This window comes from Ailuropoda melanoleuca, chromosome 19 (genome assembly GCF_002007445.2).
Source record: "Ailuropoda melanoleuca isolate Jingjing chromosome 19, ASM200744v2, whole genome shotgun sequence".
Lineage (NCBI taxonomy): Eukaryota > Metazoa > Chordata > Mammalia > Carnivora > Ursidae > Ailuropoda > Ailuropoda melanoleuca.
Window position 1 is genome coordinate 25,879,377 of NC_048236.1, and position 18,452 is coordinate 25,897,828.

An 18,452-nucleotide genomic window follows, 5' to 3' on the forward strand; every position below is an offset into this window, starting at 1 on the left:
GAGGAGCCTGATGTGGGGCTCGATCCCATAACGCCGGGATCACGCCCTGAGCCGAAGGCAGACGCTTAACCGCTGTGCCACCCAGGCGCCCCACTTTAACTATGTTTATTCTTCCAATCCATGAACACGGAATGTTTTTCCATCTTTTTGTGTCTTTTTCAATGTCTTTCAAGAGTGATCTGTAGTTTCTAGAATATAGATCCTTTACCTCTCTGGTTAAATTAATTCCGAGATATCATATGATTTTTGGTGCTATTATAAATGGAATCGATTCCCTAATTTCTCTTTCTTCAGTCTCATTGTTCGTGTATAGAAATGCAACTGATTTCTGAGCATTGATTTTGTATCCCGCCACATTACTGAATTGCTCTATAACTTCTAATAGTTTGGGAGTGGATTCTTTTGGGTTTTCCATATAGAGTATCATGTCATCTGCTAAGAGAGTTTGACTTCTTCTTTGCCGATTTGAATACTTTTTATCCCTTTTTGTTGTCTGATTGCTGTTACAAGGACTTCTAGTACTATGTTGAATAATAATGGCAAGAGTGGGCATCCTTGTCATGTTCCTGATCTTAAGGGAAGGGCTTTCAGCTTTTCCCCATTGAGAATGATATTCACTGTAGGCTTTTGATAGATGGTTTTTATGAAATTAAGGAATGTATCCTCTATCCCTACACTCTGAAATGTTTTAACCAGGAAAGAATGCTGTATTTTGTCAAATGCTTTTTCTGCATCAATTGAAAGGATCATATGGTTCTTGACTCTTTTCTTGTTGATGTGATTTGTCATACTGATCGATTTGTGAATGTTGAACCACTTGGTCATGATGGATAATCCTTTTAATATACTGTTGGATCCTATTAGCTAGGATCTTGTTGAGAGTTTTGGCATCCATATTCATCAGGGATATTGGTCTGTAATTCTCCTTTTTGATGGGGTCTTTGCCTGGTTTGGGGATCAAGGTAATACTGGCCTCATAGAATAAGTTTGGTAATTTTCCTTCTGTTTCTATTTTTTGAAACAGCTGGTGAATAGGTATTATTTCTCTTTTGAATATTTGGTAGAATTCCCCGGGGAATCCGTCAGGCCCTGGACTCCTGTTTTTGGGGAGGTTTTTGATCACTGCTTCAGTCTCTTCATAATTAATCGGTCTGTTTGGATAATCAATTTCTTCCTGTCAGACTTGGTAGTTATAGGTTTCCAGGAAGGCATCCGTTTCTTCCAGGTTGTTTAATTTATTGGCATATAGTTGCTGATAATAGTTTCTAGTGATTGTTTCTATTTCCTTGATGTTAGTCGTGATCTCTCCCCTTTCATTCATAATTTTATTAATTTGCAGCCTTTATCTATTCTTTTGAATAAGTCTGGCCAGTGGCATATTGATCTTATTTATTCTTTCAAAGAACCAGCTTCTAGTTTTGTTGATCTGCTCTACTGTGCACCTTGTTTCTATTTCATTGATCTCTGCTCTAATCTTGATCAACTGCTTTCTCGTGTGTGGGTTAGGCCTTTTCTTCTGTTTCAGCTCCAGCTTCTTGAGGTGAGAATATAAAAACTGCATTTTAGATTTTTCTCTTCTTTTGAGTGAGGCTTGGATGGCTATGTATTTTCCCTGTAGGACTGCCTTTGCAGTGTCCCTTAGGTTTTGGTCCGATATGTTTTCTTTCTCATTGGTTTCCATAAATTGCTTAAGCTCATCTTTAATTCCCTGATTTACCCAATCATTCTAAAGCGGATGGTTCTTAGTTTCCAAGTGTTTGAGTTTCTTTCAAATTTTTCCTTGTGATTGAGTTCCAGTTTCAAAGCATTGTGGTCTGAAAATATGTAGGGAATAATCTCAGTCTTTTGACATCAGTTGAGACCTGTTTTGTGACCCAGTATATGGTCTATTCTGGAAAAAGTTCTATGTGCATTCCAAAAGAATGAGTATTTCGTTGTTCTGGGATGTAGTGTTCTGTATATATCTATGAGGTCCATCTGGTCCAGTATGTCATTCAAAACTCTTGTTTCTTTGTTGATTTTCTGCTTAGGTGATCTGTCTATTGCTGAGAGTGGAGTGTTCAGGTCCCCTACTATTAACATATTATTATCTATGTGTCTTTTTATTCTGGTTAAGAGTTGACTTGTGTATCTAGCTGCTCCCCTGTTGGGGGCATAGATATTTATAATTGTCATATCCGCTTGTTGGATACATCCTGTAAGAATAATATAGTGTCCTTCTGTATCTCTAACTACCATATTTAGTTTAAAATCTGATCTGTCTGATACGAGAATTGCTACCCCAGCTTTCTTTTGAGGTCAATTGGCATGGAAAATGGTTCTCCATCCCTTCACTTTCAGTCTGGATGTATGTTTAGGTTCAAAATGAGTCTCTTGTAGACAGCATATGGATGGGTCATGTCTTTTTATCCAATCTGTAACCCTGTGGTGTTTTATGGGAGCATTTAGGCCATTCACATTGAGAATGATTATTGAGAGATATGATTTTAATGATGTCATGTTGCCTGTGAAGTCTTTGTTTCTATGGATTGTAAATTTCTGTTCTGTATCACTCTTGGGGTCTTTTTACTTTTATAGAACCCCCCTTAATATTTCTTGTAGGGCTGGCTTGGTGGTCACATATTTTTTCAGTTTCTGCCGGTCTTGGAAGGTCCTTGTCTCTCCATCCATTCTGAATGACAGCCTTGCTGGATAAAGGATCCTTGGCTGCATGTTCTTCTCACTTAAATATCTGAATATGTCTTGTCAGCTTTTTCTGGCTTGCCAGGTCTCTGTAGACAGGTCTGACATTATTCTGATCTTCTTCCCTCTGTAGGTGAGGATTCTCTTCCCCCTGGCCGCTTTCAAGATTGTATCCTTAGATCTAATATTTGCGAATTGTACTATTATGTGACATGGAGTTGGTCTGTTCTCATTCATCTTGGGAGGGGTTCTCTCTGCCTCTTGGACATGAATGCTTGTTTCCTTTGCCAGATTAGGGAAGTTCTCAGTTACAATTTGTTCGAATATCTCTTCTAGACCTCTCTCTTTCTCTACCCCCTTGGGGATGCCGATGATTCTGACTTTGGAACGTTTCATTGAGTCACTAATCTCCAGTAATCTACATTCTTGAGATTGGATTTTTTTTTTTTTAAAGATTTTATTTATTTATTCGACAGAGACAGAGACAGCCAGCGAGAGAGAGAACACAAGCAGGGGGAGTGGGAGAGGAAGAAGCAGGCTCATAGCGGAGGAGCCTGATGTGGTGCTCGATCCCACAACGCCGGGATCACGCCCTGAGCCGAAGGCAGACGCTTAACCGCTGTGCCACCCAGGCGCCCCGGATTTTTTTAAGCCAAGTTTCCATTTTTTCCTTCTTTTCTATCATCCCATCTTCCAGTTCACTAATTTGTTCTTCTCCCTCATTTACCCTGGCCGTCAGAGCATCCAGTTTAGACTGCATTTGATTCATAGCATTTTTAATTTCTGCCAGATTCGCTCTCATTTCTGCCTTTAGAGATTCTATATTCTTGTTAATATTTTTTTCAAGCCTACACATCATCTTGACCATTGTTACTCTGAACTCCATTTCTGACAGTTTGGTTATATCCATATCCATTAGTTCTTTGTTGGGGGGGATTCCTCCGCCTTGTCATTCTGATGAGGAGAGGTTTCGGGGTTGTCCAGAGCCCAAATTATTGACCAGGACCCAAGCAATGTGCACTTGTTTTATAGAGACCTTAGGGATATGGGCTTCTTGATTTTTCAGCCTGCCTTCTGGGGGAGGGGCCTGCCGCGCTGATACTCAGGCAACCCTGTTTGGGTAGAGTTGCTCTGTCCCCTGTGAGGGGGGATGGGGATGGGCACAATGTGAACCGGTATTTCCGGGCGTTTGTTCCCTGGTGGCTTTCCCTGGCAGTTTTCTGTGACTCTTCTGAGAGTTGGAGCAGCAGTGGCCGTATCCTAGCCTCTGTCTCAGAACAGAGAGATTTCAGTCCACTCTCCACTGAGCTCTCCTGGCCACTCTAACTCTGTTTCCGTCAGTGCTGCTAAAAACCCTGCAGTGTCCTGGGATGTGCGCCCCCCAGCCGCTCCCCCAGCCCTTGCTTCCAGGGCTGGCATGTCTCTGTCCTTTGTGCTTCTAACGTTGCCAGCCGCCCCGTGCCTGTGTGCTCCCAAGCTCCCTGTTTCAGTCTGGTCGCGTGTGCTCGGGAGCTCCAGTTTTCAGTCTGGTTGCGTGTGCTCGGGAGCTCCAGTTTGCAGTCTGGTCGCGAGTGCTCCCGAGCTCCCGGCATCAGTCTAGTTCGCGTTTGCGCTCCTGACCTCCCGGTTTTCAGTTTGGTTGCGTGTGCACTCTGGAGCTCCGGGTTTCAGACTGGTTTCAGTGAGTGCTCCGGAACTCCCAGTGTCAGTCTGGTTTCTCGGGTGACACTGTCTGGGAGTCCGGCCTGCTCCCCAGTGCAGGTGGCTACTGCTTCCTGGCGCCCGAGCGGGGCAGCTCCCTCCCCCTTCCATTTATCTTCCGATATCTGTGCGCAGATTCACGGCTGCCCACTTTGTACCTCAATACTCAGCACCGGAGATGTTCGTTTGTAGAGGGACAGATGTATCTTCCTGTGTCTAGGGCTGATTTCGTGGGTGTTCAGGATGATCTGGTAGATATCCAGCTCGATTCAGGGGACCAGCTGAAAAAAGGTCCCCTACTCCTCCACCATCTTTTTTCTTCCCCTCCACATACATTTTAAAATCAACTTGTCAATTTGTATAAAAATATCCTGCTGGGATTTATTAGAATTGCGTTAAATCTATGGGACAGTTCAGAGAGAATTGACATCTGTGCAATTTTGAGTCATCCAAAGCCTGAACCCAGTACTATATCTCTCCATTCATTTTGGTCTTCTTTAATGTATCAGTGTTTTGTAGTTTTCAGTGTATAGATCTTATTTTGCTAGATTTACACCTAAGTATTTTATGTTTCTTGGTGCTATTATATATGATACCTTTTTAAAAGTTTAATTTCCAATGTTTCTTTCCTGGTATGTAGAAATACAGTTGAATTTTTGTATACTGGCCTTATATCCTGCAAACTTCCTAAATTCATTTTTTACTTTCAGTAGTTCTTGGAGAATCTTTGGGATTTTCTGTGTAGATAATTACTATGGTAGAAATGATTATGTTCCCTCCACCCCCTGCCCCAAATTCATATGTTGAAATCCTAACCCCCAAAGGTGATGGTATCAGGAGGTGGGGCTTTTGTGAGGTGCTTAAGTCATGAGGCTGGATCCCTCCTGAATGGGATTACTACTCTTATAAAAGAGGCTTCTGAGAGATCTTTAGCCCTTTCCACCCTGTGAGGATACAGTTAGGAATCTCTGACCCAGAAGAGGGCCCTCACCTGTCCATCCTGGCATCTTGATCTTGGAATTCCAGCCTCTAGAACTATGAAAAAAAAATTTGTTATTTATAAGCCACCCAGTCTGTGGTATTTTGGTATTGTGGCCCCAAATGAACTAAGACAATAATCCTGTAGCCTTTGAATAGAGATAGTTTTATTTCTTCCTTTTATTGGACTTTTATTTCTTTTTCTTGCCTTATTTACATTGGCTAGTACCTCTAGTGTGATGCTGAATATAAGTGGTGAGAATAGATATCCTTGTGTTGTTCTTGATTTTAGGGAGGAAGCAGCGTCTTTCACCATTAAGTATGTTGTTGCTGTAGGTATTTTTGTAGATGATCTTTATCATGTTAAGAAAGCTTCCTTCTGTTCTTAGTTTGCTGAGAGTTTTTTTTTTTAATCAGAAAAATATGTTGGATTTTGTCAGATGCTTTTTCTGCAACAATGTAGTTGGCCTTATGGTTCTATTTCTTAGTCCGTTGATATGGTGAATTATATTGGCTAATTTGATTTTTAAAAATATTGAACTAGTCTTACAATCAATAGATATACCACACTTGATCATGAAATTTGTTTTTAAAATATTGCTGGATTTGATTTGCTAGTATTTTGTTGAGAATCTTTGTGTCTATGTTCATGAGAGATAGGCATCTGTAATTTTCTTTTCTTATAATTTTTTCTGTTTTGTTATCAGGGTAATGTTAGCTTCATAAAATGAGTTGACAAATGCTCCTTCTTCTTCTGTAATCTGGAAGAGCTTTTGAAAAGAATTGTATACCTTCCTTAAACGTTTGATAGTGTTTGTCATTAAAGGTTTTCTTGTTGTTTGAATTTCATGTATTCAGGGATCTTATATATATATTTGTTGTTGGTTTCTAATTTAATTTTGTTATAGGAGTTAATGTAGAGAAAATGGGTTTAGGTTAATAGTTGCTTAGGTTTAATAGTAGGCTTCGGTTACCTTCAGCATGCTACAGTCTTCAGATTTCTCTAATTATGTGCTTAGGGTGAAGATCTGGGTGACTGAAGGTTTATCTCAATGTGTGCCTTCAACCCTTCATTTTTAGCTGTTCTTTATTCCATAGATGGGCTTTTCTCCATGTTCTGACCCTTCCACAGTGGTGGACTGCCATGGCTTGCTACTCAGTGTTTCCTAGACTGGTAAGGAGCAGGGCGGGAGGGTCCTTTATTGTTCTGGCCCAGCCTCAGCCAGGCCACTTATACCTAGGACTCTGGAGGTGGAGTTTTCTCACTATACCTCTTTCCCATGGCAAGCAGCCAATTTTCTGCTTCTGTCTTTGTCAGGTGTTGTGCAGGAGGTTTTCTTGCTCTAGTCCAGAGGCAGGAGACCTCTAATAGTACTGACACAGGATCCTGGGCTCAGGACTGTTTCCTGCCGGCCCCGCAGGGATAGAGGTATCATCTTCTATCCTTCCAGGAAACAATGCATCTGTTGTGCTGCAGGTGCTAGCAATAACTACCCCTCCCCAGAGCTTAAGCCTTTAAGAGAAAGGCCCAAGCAGAGGAGCGTGGCTTTATGCCTTCCAACAGCAGTGGCTGATTCTCTCCTCCACGTCTGTTCCGCAGAGGGAGTCTTCTCCAGTCTCTTGCCTGCCTCCAGTCTTTCTTGTGAGTACCAACTGAACAACTGTCAAAAAAAAACAAAAACAAAAACCTACAAGTGTGTGGGGACTCCCTTATGTTTGTGGCTCCTTTTGCTATCATGGTTGCTTATGCTAATGATGGTTGATTTCTTTTCTTTTTTTAGGTATAATTTTTGTAGGCTTTATTGATATATAATTGACATATATAGATAGCATTGTGAAAGTTTAAGGTATACAGTGAATTGACCTGATACATTTATATATTGTAACAGGGTTACCACTGTAGTGTTAGCTAACACCTCCCACATGTCACATAATTACCATTTCTTTTTTGTGGTGAGAACATTTAAGATTTACTCTCTTAGTACCTTCAAGTACATAGCACAGTATTATTAGCTATGATCACACTGCTGTGTGTTAGATCCCCAGAACTTAATCATTTTTTGATTGGAAGCTGGCTGATTTCTTTCTACCCATTTGAATGGAAGCCTCATCTTCCTCCTGTGTTCTGTCACAGGTGAGACCTGTGGTTGTCCCGAAATGTCAGCTCTGTGATGGGTTCAGAAAAGTGATTTTGTAGTTTACGTGGCTTTCTCTCACTGTTAGGTAATGGGTGACACTCTGCAGGTTTCTACACCTTACGTAGAAGAGGAACAAAAAATTATGTTTCAGTGCTTAATCAGAATAAATTGTTACTCTTTCAAAGGTGATATGATAAATTCCTGTTTATTAGAGATCCAAGTTAACATTCCGAGCATAAATAGCACCACCGTGTTTTCTAGAGTACTATATAATGATAATCAGTGTTCATAATGATGACACTGAAGCATTTTTAAGACCCCAAATTGCCATTAGAATCATCAGAAAATATCAAATATAGTTTTAGGATTATATTCATTTGAGGAATATTCCTTGAGCAATAGGAATCCAGGTATGATATCTGATTATATTCTCTTGATTTTGCAATTAACTGAATTTGAATATATAAGATTGAATTTGTTTTAAAATAGTTTAAGGTAATAAATATTTTAAATGTTCAGGCAATTAGATATACTGCGTGTAAGATTTTATGCAATATGTGCACAGTCAATGGACTTGCACTGTGCATTAAATGTTAATTATATTAGAGGCTACCTAATAGGTAGGAGATTCTCTAACACAAAAGAAAGAAAAATTTTACTCTTAATTTTTTTCTATCTTTTAGAAGCTTCTAATAGGCACCATGTTTAGCAGGCTATGTTAGTCAGAAACTGAGATGTATTAATATTATGCAATTACCCAGTTTAGTTTTATTTTACTCTTGAGACTTATAATTCTATCTTTGCCAAAATGAAAAGAAACCTGGGTTACATTTTGTGAAATAGAGACAATATCTAATTTTACAATCTCTACAGTATCTAGAAAATTGCAGGATGAAACTTAATGCATTGTTGGAACTCCTCGAATGTAAATAACTGTACTTTATTTGGCAAATGGTGATAGTTCAACATGCATGTTAGATTAAGGTTAGTACATTATGTGCTTTAAAAATTCCCATACTATCAAATACTGTAGAGGAATATTCTTGACATTTATTTATCCTGAAACATCATATTCAACATCTGTTTTTTTTAATATATGCAGAACACAGTTTAAATGATTACATCAGTTGCCTTTTTTAAAAAAAATTGAGATGATTAATCTTTTTGTTATTGCAAAATTATTTTTAGAATGAATTACAAGTCTGATTCAGGGGAAAAAATCTTGGTCATCATGATTCAATTTTGAGTTCCACGAATGGAATATGCTTGCAATATTATCAATTTCGCATCAATATTATAACACTAGGGAGAAATTCATCCACGTAGAAAAATCAGAGGAAAGGACAGCAAGGGCACACGTGGCTTGAGTTTTCCCCTTTTATCTGCCATAATGAGACTTTTGCTACTGGGACTGTGAGATTGATAGAGAACATGATATATTCATTTGAATATACAGCAAGAGGAAGAAGACAGTGGGGAGGATTTGACTTAGGATACAAATAAACTTACGTGATTTTTGGTTGTCCAGTGCTGATAGGGGTCATATGATATGTATCACAAAGCAGTTAATAAGTAATACCTTTGTACCACTGCTCCCGGGGAAATGTTCTTGTGGTTATACAGAAACTTTGGTAGTGGTAGGTAGTGAGGGGAATATCGATTTAGTTTATACCACTATCTGTAACCGATCGCTCCCACCCCAAACAAGTGGACTTTATAATTCTTTCATTAATGAAACTCAATGGTGGACACATTGTGGCAAAGACCACTAATTGTGCTCGTGGTCACAGATGAAGAGGTGAAGAGTATGAGGAGAGAAAGGGAAAGGCAGGTGGAGATATGCAGAAAGAGTCTATTGGTAGTTGATAAAGAAAAGCAGTAGATTACACTAGAGGAAACAATTACTTGATAAGGACTTGGGATTTATTTATTTAATTTATTTTTCTTAAAGATTTTATTTATTTATTTTGAGAGAGAGAGAGAGAGAGAGAATGAGAGAGAGACCATGAATGTGGGGGTGGATGGAGGGGGAGAAGCAGACTCCCCCAGCAGGGATCCTGACATGGGGCCCCATCCCAGGACCCTGGGATCGTGACTTGAGCCGAACGTAGATGCTTAGCCAACTGAGCCACCCGGGTGCCCCATAGGGACTTGGGATTGAAAGTGAAGGTCAAGAATTTGCAGAGGCACACTAAAGACATTGCTCAAATAATAATCAAGGCAGCAAAAACCCCCCAAAAAACAACAAAAAAACCCCCTGATTAATGCAGGCCACATGAAATGAGAATCAAGCAAACGTGGAGGAGTAGTGGAACAGAGCCTGAAAGAGTGAACTAGTTGGATCAGAACAGAAATCATACTCTTCCCTTGCTGGCAACAGGGGAGTTTGGAAGTGGATATCAAAATCTACCATGTATTCTTTGTAACTGTTGCTTATGATCAGGAATAAACTACTTTGTAATACAATGTATACAGCATACATTTTGTAGAGTGGGTTCAGTGGCACTTAATTAAGTCCCACCACCTTTTGGGGCCATTTTAATGAAGTCTTAGTTCCTGTGAACCTATTTGACAATTGTAGTAAAAAATACATATCAGATTGTGTAAAACATAGGTTAAGTGGCATCCGTTCAGTAATATTATTTTAAAACACTTATTTCTGTTTGGGGGTTCTCTACTTGACCTGAGGCACAGCTGCTCCTTCCAAGCCTCTTGTGATGATCAAATAAGATAATTACCATCATTCCTTTCAAAGCCACACTGTTTAAGGTACCTGACTCAATTATAGAAGAAACAGAACTGCTCAAGTTCACACAACTACTAAGAGGCTGAACTTGGTAAATCCCAGGTCTCTAGACTTCCTAGCTCCCTGCATTTACTATAATGTTCTATAAGTACAATAATAATTTTCGAAATCTCTTTAGAGAAACTTGTTAAAAATTTAAAGCAAGTGTTACTCAGTAGGCTTGTTAAAACTTGTTAACCAAAATGTTTAGTCCTCCAAAAGAATTTTTGTAGGAATGAAGGCATTATTATGCCTTGTTCTTTGAAAAATAGTCTGTTCTTCAAACTGTATTTGTCCGAGGTAGTTTCAACTGTTTATGTTCAGACTACAAAATAACATTGTCTTGAACTCAAGAAAATCAAGTCCAGTGGCAGCAGACTGACTATGGCTGATGTCACAGCTTCACGATGTTCTGAATTCAGAAATCCAAGCTCATTGCAGCATCTTGGGTCTGCTGTCTCCGTGGTGGCTATCATCCTTATGGTCCAAGATGTTGTTAGAGCTTTTGCCATCAATATACCACAGTGACAGATACATATTTATAAAATCATTCATTCTCACTCAAGGTAATAGATTTTCATAATTCTACTTCCATTCTAATTTACTTATTCCTAGAAATAGCTCAGACCCCAAAACTTCTTATTCTTCTCTCTTTTGCATATTGTCTTCGTTGGTGTACCCAGGGGTCTGTCCTTTATCTTGGCAGAGGGGATAGTCAGTAACAGGAAACAGACTCATAAGTCGGGTGGCTAATGCTCTGGGAAGGCCTCCTCACTTCCTCATGTTTCTCCCTGTAGAAAGCCAGGTGATTGAGTGGGCAAGTGGTGGTAATCCCTCTCTTGGCCAGACACATGCACTAATGTGGTATCCAGAGTGGGGAAGCGGTTCTTTACTTCAGGTTCATGTCTGCAGGCAGGCCCGTGGCCTATTTTTATATGGTCCTTGAGCTGTGTGAACAGCTGTTACATTTTTAAAGAGTTAAATACCATCACCACCACCATCACCACCACTAGGAGACAAGAACAACATGGAACTTGGCAAAGCCTTAAATATTTATTATCTATCCCCTTACAGGAAAGTTTATTGACCCTTGTCCTAGATTATTTTACTCATGCCTTTGCAATTTATAGGCAGAGTCCCCTTTTTGAACTTTTGGAGTTTCTACATGAAACAAACAGACATGTTCTCACAGCCTTGGAAGCTGGAAGTCCAAGATCAAGGTGCAGTCAGGGTCGGTGTCTGGTGTGGCCTGTCTTCCTGGTTTGTAAATGGCCAGCTTCTTGCTATGTCCTTACATGGTCATTCTTTTGTGAGTGCATAGAAAAAAGAGATCTCTGGTGTCTCTTCCTCATCCTATAAAGGCATCAGTCCTATTAGATTGTGGTTCCTCTCTTATGAGCTCATTTAACTTTAATTATGTCCTTCAAGGCCCTGCATCCAAATACCGTCACAGTGGAGGTTAAGGCTTCAACATGTGAATTTTGGGAAACATAATTCAGTCTATAACAAATGTATAGGAGTCTTTGAACTATATTTGCAACTTTTCTGTAAGTTTGAAATTATATGCAGATGAAAGTTACAAGAAATAAGTGTCCTGTCTCCCTCACCCCAAGCATTCAGGTACACTCTAAAAAGTCCCCTGTATTACTGTGGGCTTGGGAGACACAAAGCTAAAGGAAAGAGGAAGGGAAAGAACAACTCAAGTGACCTCACCAGCTCTAGCCAAGTTTGAGTTCTCCTTTTTCTTATTATAAATTGAAGAAAAGAAGCTTTTATTTGATAATAGAGGTCAAAATTGTTCACACATTTTAAAACCTAGAGAAGAAAACAGGGAAAATAGAGATGCAACATAATTCCTCAACCATCTTGAAGTAATCTCAGTGCCAGCAAATAACGCATATACTCTAAGTGAATCTGTTGCTTGGTACACAGGGTTAGCTGTTTAGGAGGTCAGTAAAGCCATTTGTCTGAGGATTTTGGGTACCATTTGATTTCTGAACACATTTTGGATTGTGAGAGTTGTGCCTTGGAAACATTTTGATCCTTTTGAGGCTTGTTTGTAAAGCTTTGTTAGGCTGAACCAGTGCAGCCTTTGGTCTAGGGCTAACTCCCTCCCCCAGCATCCCTTCTGAGGTGACGCTCAGGACTGCATAAGTTACCGTGTTTTTACTCTGGCTGGTGGTAGCATGAACTGCTTCAGACCTTGGGTGAGCTCTGGGGATTGTTCCCTCCTGCTACTTTTGAATGATGTTTTCCTGATTTTGGGTGGTTTCCTCACCCACATTCCCTGACCTGCACTCACTGAAGTCTTCAAAGTTCTCTGTGTGGCGCTGTCCTCCCCAGCATTCTGCTGCTGGGCTCAAGCGAACGGGCCTCCCAGGTACCACTCTCTCTCTTAACTTTGTGAGCTTTTGGGCTCTGCCTGGGTTCTCTCTCCCTGCACTGTGGCTTGGAAACTCTCCAGTCAGCAAGATGGGGCAATCATAGGGTGCCACCTTACCCTTCTCTCAGGGATTACTGTCCTCTGTAGCCTAATGTCCAAAGTCTGGAAACAATTTTGTACATTTTATTCAGGTTTTTAATTGTTAATTGATGGGAGGCTAAATTAAACCCCTGTTATCACATCTTGGTCAGAAGCAGAAGTTTTGGTGTCTCCTTCACAGTTTTCCCACTTTAGTTCATCTCCTCTTCCCAGACTCCCATGTGGTCTGTGGCTTCTCCAGGGTTGAATTGAAGGACGAGGGGAAGAAAAGGACTGAAAAGTCTTCCCGGACTGGTGCAGCTGTAATCTGAGGGGCTCTCTGTTCTGTCAGGCATCTAAATGCTGACTCCCTTGGAAGGCTCTAGCTGCTCAGGTCTCTTGCTAGTCGTGCCTTCACAGGGCGTGCACGTCTCTTTTTCCTGGCTGCTTACAATCATCCCTTAGCTTCTGGCTTCTGGTGCTCCTCCCCTTAAAGATTCCTCTTTGGGATCACCTTACCCTTCCATCTGGTTCTTTGGGTAACATCCCTTTCAAGGGGAACAAATATGCTCTAGTCACTTTCTCATTAGACTTTTCAGGAATCTGTCCCATGCTAGTTCCGTGCCTTCTAAACTCCTAAGGTCACAGGTCAGGTTTTCTGGGTGAGTCTCTGATTCTCCTCCTTACTTGGCTTATGAAAAGGAGAAACTAAGAAGAGGAAAAGGACTGCAACACATTGATAACTCTTTTAAGAAATTTAGTACTACCAAACTCACTGTCAATATTTAAGACTCTCCTTATAGATCCTTCATGTGGGTGTCCAATTAAGGATCTACTTTTGGGGTGGGGCAGACTTGGGGACTGTATTTAAGTGAAAATTCTCCATAGATGTATGGCTCATTTTTTCTAGAATATATGGACCTTTAACATCCTTTATTTTCAGTTTTGGGTCTTCCACAGAAGTTGAGAAGAGGAAAAGTTCAATTTTAATACTTATCTCATGTATGATGTATTTAATGAACTGAGCAATAAAATAAAACTTTCTAATTTTAAATTTCTATTGACTTTTCATGTTTTCTTAAATATGTTACTATGTCTTGGGGAGGAAAACTATTGATACTATGAGTTTGGTTCAGTTTGTTTCTCAAAACAGGTGGTTCCCAAAGCTTCAGAAAACAAAGTACCCTTCTCCCCAGAGCTATTGTTTCTGACATATTCACGCACAAACACTCAGACTTGCACATAGTTCTTATATAGCCTTGAAACTAAAGTCTTTGTGAGAAACAGAGGAAATTGAGTTTATCTGGGAACTCATCAGCTATTCTCTTATTGGTGTTAGTGACACTTGGCCTGGCACTGTCAAATTGTTTTTTCCTTCTTATAAAGTTCTTTCAAACCTCAGTCTCCATTTTGCACTTGCTCCTTGTCCTGTACTCACTGTGCCCTATTCACAGCATCCTGAACGCAGCCTGCTTTCACGCCTCTTTGCTCTTGCATATGCTATTCCCATTGGGAAGCCCCTTTCCTTCATTGTTTGTTTGGCTCATTTTCTGAGATGCAGCTCAGGTGTCTGGGAAGCTGTCTGTGACCACTGCCTGCACTGGTCAGGTGTCTGATGTGCTTCTAAGGCATCTTGTATCTACTTTGCCATGATGCTTAATAAGCCGCCTTGCTGCAGTCATCTGTCTCTCCCACCACATGGTGGGTTACTTGAGCGCAGGAGTTTGTCTTCCTCAGTTTGTGTTCCCAGTGCTTGGCAGCTAATTGAAGCAGTCATGAAAACTAACATTTTTTGGAGTATTTCCTTTATCTCAGGGAAGTTCCAAGCATTCTATCTACTAATCTCATAAAGTAAGTACTATTATCCTATTTTGTAGATGGTGATACCAAGCATGGAGAAGTGAGGTAATTTGTTTTAGTAAGTGTTGGAGCCTGGTTTAACTTGGATAATCTGATTTTAAAGTCCACACTTAGTTACTTTACTGCCTCAGTATGGAAAATACTTAACAAATGTGGGTACTTAATAAGTTCTTATGGAATGAATGAACAGCTCTTTCGCTTTGCAGTGCATGTTTGCTCAACAATGTGAAGAGTCTATTAAAAGCTCTAACTGTGCAAGGGAAACTTACAGACAAAGGGTGATTGTCTGGAAGCCTCAAAATGGTTTCCTGTGTTCTATAACATATTTGATGTAACCCCCTCCCTCAAGTTCTTGGGCTGGGTGCTTTTCAGGTCTAGCTTCTTATGTTCCCCTAAATTAGACCTTTTCTGTCTGATCGCTCAACCAGCGAAGTGGTGGCCAGGGCAGGCCCGAAAAATCAACACTTTCTTGGTATCAGCAATACCTCCTCAAGGCTGTACTCATCTGTTCTATCAAAATTAGAACCCTTGCTGTTGGAAGCTGTTTTGGACTCCATTAAATGTACCCAGCCCTGGCCAATCTCAAAGAAAAATGTTATCATTATTAACAAATTTATTATAATATCCTGTTGCCATGTCAAAAATGACATCCCCAGATAAGAAATTGGAACTATTTCTCTGATGATACACCTGGAAATTGGAAATTGGTTAAGGGTTAACAGCATGCTTTTGAAATGCTTTTTAAATCATAGAGCAAACATGATTAGGCTGCTGTGGGAGGCAAAATAATGACATCTCCCAGAAACGTTCACATCCTAATCCCTAAAACCTGCCAATATATCACCTAACTTGGCAAAGAGACTTTACAGATGTGATTACAGTTAAGGAATTTGAGAGCAGGAGATGATTTTTAATTATCTGGGTGGGCCCAGTCTCATCACAGGGATCCCTTCCTGGCTGTGGGTAGAAACTGTAAAGGCAAGGAAATGGATTCTCCATTATAGCCTCCAGAAAGGAATATAGCATTGGAGACACAGTGATTGTAGCCTGCATTGGACTGTAAGATTTTTTTGTTTGTAAGCTTTTAAGTTTGTGGTAATTTGTTACAACAGCCATAGAAAACTAATGTAGCCAATGTTTTTCCAGCTGTGGCCCTCTGAACTAGCAGTATCACAGTCAAATTACCTTTAAGAGCAAGGAAAATGATCAGGGATAAAGAGGGGTATTACATAATGATAAAAGGGTCAATTTCATAAAGAGACATAACAATTTTTAATGTGTATATGCCTAACAACAGAGTGTTGAACTATGTGAGGCAAAAAATGATAGAACTGCAAGGAGAGATAGATGAATCCACTATTCATAATCATAGTTGGAGACTTCAGCACTCTCTACAGAAATGGACAGATCCAGCAGGCAGAAAATCAGTAAGGACACAGTTAAACTCAACAACACAATCAATCAACCAGAGATAATTGACATCTATAGACTATTTCATCCAACAGCTTACACATTCTTCTCAAGCTCACATGGAACATTCACCAAGACCATATTCTGGGCCATAAAACACAACTTTATTTAAAAGAATAGAGATCATATAATGTATATTTTCAGATGATGATGGTATTAGACTAGAAATCAATAATAGAAAGATAACTGGACAATCTCCAAATAGTTGGAGATTAAACAATGCACTTCTAAATAATATCAAAGAAAAAAAGTGTGCCAAAGGAAAAAAATCTCAAAAGAAATTAAAAAATCTTTCAGACTAAATAAAAATGGAATATACGATTTATCAAAATTCATGGAATGCAGTAAAAGCAGTACATAGAGGGAAATTTATAGCATTGAATGATCAAGTTGTTAAAAGTGGAGATTCTGGGGTGTTGCCACAGGTTGACTGAGTTGGATCTCTGAGTGTAGGGCGGAGCTTGGGAAACTGCAATTAAAAAAATGGCCCCAGGTGATTTTACTCTACCCTAAAATTTAAATGTTCCTGGTTGATTTTACTCTACCCTAAAATTTAAATGTTCCTGGATTAGATATTTTCCCCCCAGTTGTCAATCACAAAAATGAAGACAAAGCCATTAGTATTAAACTGTTTTGAGTAGCCTTATTCATTTGGGTATACACAGAAACACTTCCACTTTGTTTTTCTAATAACAGCCCCCTCTCACCCTCTGCTATACACATTTTCCATCAGCTAGAAACTCTTAAAATATCTTAAGCTAGATTCTGTAACTTTTCAGCCTCTTCTAGACATTATTATAATGGTCTCATTCTAGTGTCTACTATTTACATCTTTTTATTTAAAAACCTTGACTGGAGTAATCAGAGCTTCTTCCAGACGTGCCTCTCTCCTGGTTTCGTGGAGTTTCCTCACAACATGGCCGCCAAATGCCAGTCTTAAACAAAGAAACCCAGACTGTCTCCTGCCCCCAAGTGAGAGAAGGTATCCTCCTCTCAGCGCTTGCCTAAGGGAGAAAAAGAACAGCAAAAAGTAATTGAACATATTGATGAAGTACTGAATGAAATAGACTTAATAAACAAGCCAGTGAGGAGATTTTGAAAGTAGAACAGAACTATAACAAACTCCACTAACCATTTTTTTCAGAAGAGGTCGGAATTGATTGCCAAAATCCCCAATTTCTGGTAACAACATTCGTCGACCATCCACAAGTGTCTGCAGTGCTTGGGGAGGAGGACGAAGAGACACTGCATCATTTGACAAGAATTGAAGTGACAGAATTTGAAGCTATTAAATCAGGTTACAGAATAGATTTTTATTTTGATGAAAACCCTTACTTCGAAAATAAAGTTCTCTCCAGAGAGTTTCATCTGAATGAGGGTGGTGATCCATCTTCAAAGTCCACCCAAATCAAATGGAAATCTGGAAGGGATTTGATGAAACATTCAAGTCAAACACAGAATAAAGCCAGCAGGAGGAGACAGCATGAGGAACCAGAGAGCTTCCTCACCTGGTTTACTCACCATTCTGATGCAGGTGCAGATGAATTAGGAGAGGTCATCAAAGATGATATTTGGCTAAATCCATTACAGTACTACTTGGTTCCTGATACGGATGATGAAGAAGGGGAAGGAGAAGAAGAAGATGCTGATGATGAAGAAGAAGAAGGATTGGAAGATATTGATCAAGGAGATGAGGATGAAGGAGGATGAAGGAAAAGATGACTAATGAAACACTGATGGATTCCAACCTTCCTTTTTTAATTTTCTTCAGTCCCTGGGAGCAAGTTGCAGTCTCTCTCTCTTTTTTCCTCCTCTTGTGCTCATTTGCCCTGTTTTTTGAAGTCTCTTTTCTCTCCCTTTATACCAATAAGTTGGTTCTCAACTTATTTTGGGGGGAAATACCTTGAGCAGAATACAGTAGGAAAAGAATCTCTGCCCTTTTCTGTTCCAAATTCATTTTTATGCCTTCCTTTATGGAATCAATACCACTGTGTTCTTTGGGAAAAAAGAAAAACCTGCTCCCTTAGCCCTGCTGGAAGCTGGAGGGTGCTAGGCGCCTGTGCAGTAGTGCATAGAATTCTAGCTTTTTTCCTCCTTTTTCTGTATATTGGGCTCAGAGATTACACTGTGAATGTGAATATGAACAGTTAGCATTTACCAACATGTACCTGTCTACTTTATGTTGTTTAAAAAAAAGAAAAAAAAAACTTAAAAAAATGGAGTTACAGAAAGTCAGCAAAGGGTGGGTTTGAGATGTTCGGGTGGGTTAAGTGGGCATTTTGACAACATGGCTTCTCCTTTGGCATGTGTAATTGTGATGTTTAATGGACATCCTTGCAGTTTAAGATGACACTTTTAAAATAAAATTCTCTCCTAA

At 39.8% G+C, this 18,452-nt stretch overlaps 1 pseudogene; it reads left to right on the forward strand.

Moving 5' to 3' along the window:
* LOC100471090 overlaps positions 1-17,916 on the forward strand; it is a 137,144-nt pseudogene extending 119,228 nt beyond the window's left edge.
* Positions 17,917-18,452: the final 536 nt, after the last annotated feature.